The following is a 3716-nucleotide window of genomic DNA, read 5'->3' as shown; positions in this document are numbered from 1 at the left end:
AGTGGACCAACATTCCACAGGCCACAATCAACAACCTGATCAACTCTATGCGAAGGAGATGTGTTGCACTGCATGAGGCAAATGGTGGTCACACCAGATACTGACTGGTTTTCGGACCCCCCTCTCGGACCCCCAATACAGTAAAACTGCACATTTTAGAGTGGCCTTTTATTGTGGCCAGCCTAAGGCACACCTGTGCAATAATTATGCTGTCTAATCAGCATCTTGATATGCCACACCTGTGAGGTGAATAGATTATCTCGGCAAAGGAGAAGTGCTCACTAACACAGATTTAGACAGATTTGTGAACAATATTTGAGAGAAATAGGCCTTTTGTGTACAATAAAAAAAATTATTAGATCTTTGAGTTCAGCTCATGAAAAATGGGGGGCAAAAACAAAAGTGTTGCATTTATCATTTTGTTCAGTATATATATATATATATATATATATATATATATATATATATATACACACAAATCATTCAATCAATCAAATTCATATGAAATTTCCACCTAGTTAAGTAGTTACATTTTCTCATGAGATCAGGTTAAATCATTTTGCCATTGACAACATCCCCAAAGATTGGTTTTGTCAGATTTAGCACACTTCTGGGGACGGCGTGTCCTCAGAAGATAATTTGACAAGCTGTAGTCCACACTGACTTCATTTTGTAGACCTGTGAATGTGTGGTAGAGACTGAGGCGAAAAGTTTACTTGCAAAATGGACAGACGTGAAGAAATATGACTTATTTATGAGATTCAGTAGTGTTGTTGTTGATCAATAGCGTCCTGCCAGTCAAAGACATGAGACAGTGTTCAGATTCATTTTGATTTGTTTGTGGTGGAGCAGTCAAGTGCACTTCCGTAAGAAACATACTACATTCACCCATGTTAACGTTACATTGCCTATCTGTCTGCTAATCTATCGGCATACGTCTACAAAGTTATGAATATTGTAATGAACTTGTAGAATAACATTTAAGAAACATTGCCTGAAACCAAGTGTCTTGAAAACAAAAGATAACACAACTTTAAGTAAAACACTGCAGTACATTGATTATGTGACATTTATTAGACTCAATGAGCTGCAGAAATATCATGAACTTGTTATTTTTTTAAACCTTCCTTTTGTGTCCTTGTTATTTTAATAACCATACCGTCTTTCAGACAGCTGTATTAATTATTCAGCACTTCAGTTTTCAACACTTATATACGTGTCTATATGATCAGACAGCTATAGATATGATGCTTTTCAAATAAGCACAGCCAACAATATTCATAGTGTACAATATTAGGTTTATTATAAAGTTAGATTAAGAAACAAGTAAGAGCAGAGGCCAAATGTAGAGGGGAAAAAGAGAGAAAGAGCATGATTATTTTTATTTATTCTTTTTTTTGTCTAACTTTGTTCAAATGTTGTATATTCACTACAATGTAACAAGTTCAGTTGATTTCTTACATTTTTAAACAAACTATAATCAATTTGGTCAATTGTGGACATTTAAGTCAATTTCAACTTAAATTACATTAAACTGCCTTTAAAAATAGAGTTGAACCTTATATTATGTAATGCTCATATCATTTTTGGTTACACTTTACTTGAAGGGGTGTGCATAAGACTGACATAACACCTTCATAATCATGACATGACACCTACATAATCATGACATGATACAGGTCATGAATGTGAAGGTTTTTTATGCATATTTATGACAACTGTCATTAAGTGTCATTCGCTCAGTTATGTCATTTTTAATGCAAAGATGACATTGTTTGAGATGTCTTTGTTATGGGCTATGGTTAGGGGTAAGGGTAGGGGTAGGGTTAGGGTAGGGTTAGGCCAAATAATGTCATATTTGCATTAAAAATGACATAACTGAGCGAATGACACTTAATGACAGTTGTCATAAACATGCATACAACCTCCCTCATATTCATGACGTGTCATGTCATGATTATGAAGGTGTCATGTCAGTCTTATGCACACCCCTTCAAGTAAAGTGTTACCTCATTTTTTTGCAGTTTGTGTCATAACATTGTTGAACGAGTCAAAAACAACACAGACTACTGAAAGACTACAGCCAGTCCAGTTGTTAAAACAGTATTTAGTACTGTAAAGTAGTTCAAGAGCTATTGGCAGGAAAGACACAGAAGTTTAATAACAAAAGCTTATGGTAATTTTAATGTAAAATTTAAATTGAATGTAAAAATAACATTTTAAATTAAATATTAAAAAACATAAATATAAAAAATGTATATATATTAAAAAAATATTTTACAATTAAATATTATAGTGTAAACATAAATTGAAAAGAGCGATGTCAAATCCATCAAATACAGAGGTCAATACAAAGTTCAATGACCCATACTCTTTTACTGTAAAAAGCTAGATTTATGAAGTAAGAATGATTTTTTCAAATTGCACATTTAATTCAATGTTACTTGCCATTTCTTTGTATTTGTGAAATTTGTTAGCAATTTCGATAACACTTTCTATTAAGCCCATATTTATAACACATTATAAGGGTATTCTTAAGGCATTATAATGAATGCATAATGCATTATAAAAGACCTTATAATATGTTATATCAACTTATAAATAATCATAACAACATTTATAAATCATCATACTCTTAAAAGCTATAACCACAAATAAGTAAATATTATAAAACATTAAAACTGTTCTTATGAATATTCATAAGATGATATAACATATTATAAGGGTTTTTATAATGCATTATGCATTCATTATAATGCTTTAAGAATACCATTATAATGTATTATAAATATGGGCTTCATTGAAACAGTTTTCACTTAGAAATTGCGGTAACACCATCATTTATGTTTGTAGTTCAAATTAGTTAATACTCGTGTACTGTATATTCCAAATACATTTTTCTGTCATCATTTACTGTCATCATCATCATTTACTCACCCCAGTTGATCCAAACTTTCTTTCGTCTGCGGAACACAACAGAACATATTTTGAAGAATGTTGGTATCCAAACAGTCGACAGCCATTGACTTCCATAGCATCGGAAAAACACTATAGAAGTCAACTGTTTGGTTACCAACATTCTTCAGAATATCTTCTTCTGTGTTCAGCAGATGAAAGAAATTCATACTGGCTTGGAACAACATGAGGGTGAGTAAATGATGACAAAATTTTCATTTTTGGGTGAACTATCCATTTAAGACCATGTACGAGCAACATTAACAGTGATGCTTTGGTAAAGAAAACTAATAATGTTGAATATTCCTAGATCAAGGAAACAGACATAATATAAAAACAATAATAATAATAAAAAAAAACATTTAGCTGTAAATGGACATTTAACTGCTTCTACATATAGTACAACATATAATCAGATTAAATAATTTATCGATAATGGCCACGCAACGGAAAAAAAAGGTTGCTTTGCAGTCAACGCCCCCTCCTAAGTCATCGCATTGTCTTTAAATAAAGACTTAGGACATTATAGTGTACCCTACTAGGAAAAGCATGCTTCCTTAATACTTACAAGAGTTAATATTTCATGCAACTTGAATCTAAAATGGCTATAATCACAAACTCCCTGTAAGATATGGATTTCATTTATTCGTAATACAGTCATGTGACATACTCAGACATTTATAAGGCAGGAATGAATTATTCCTCGCCTTAAATTATCAATAAGCCGCACACGTCGATGGTAGCAGAGGGTAATCTATAGC

The sequence above is a fragment of the Sinocyclocheilus grahami genome, unplaced genomic scaffold, assembly GCF_001515645.1.
Source record: "Sinocyclocheilus grahami isolate Dianchi unplaced genomic scaffold, SAMN03320097.WGS_v1.1 scaffold522.1, whole genome shotgun sequence".
NCBI lineage: Eukaryota > Metazoa > Chordata > Actinopteri > Cypriniformes > Cyprinidae > Sinocyclocheilus > Sinocyclocheilus grahami.
This window is presented reverse-complemented; position numbering follows the sequence as displayed.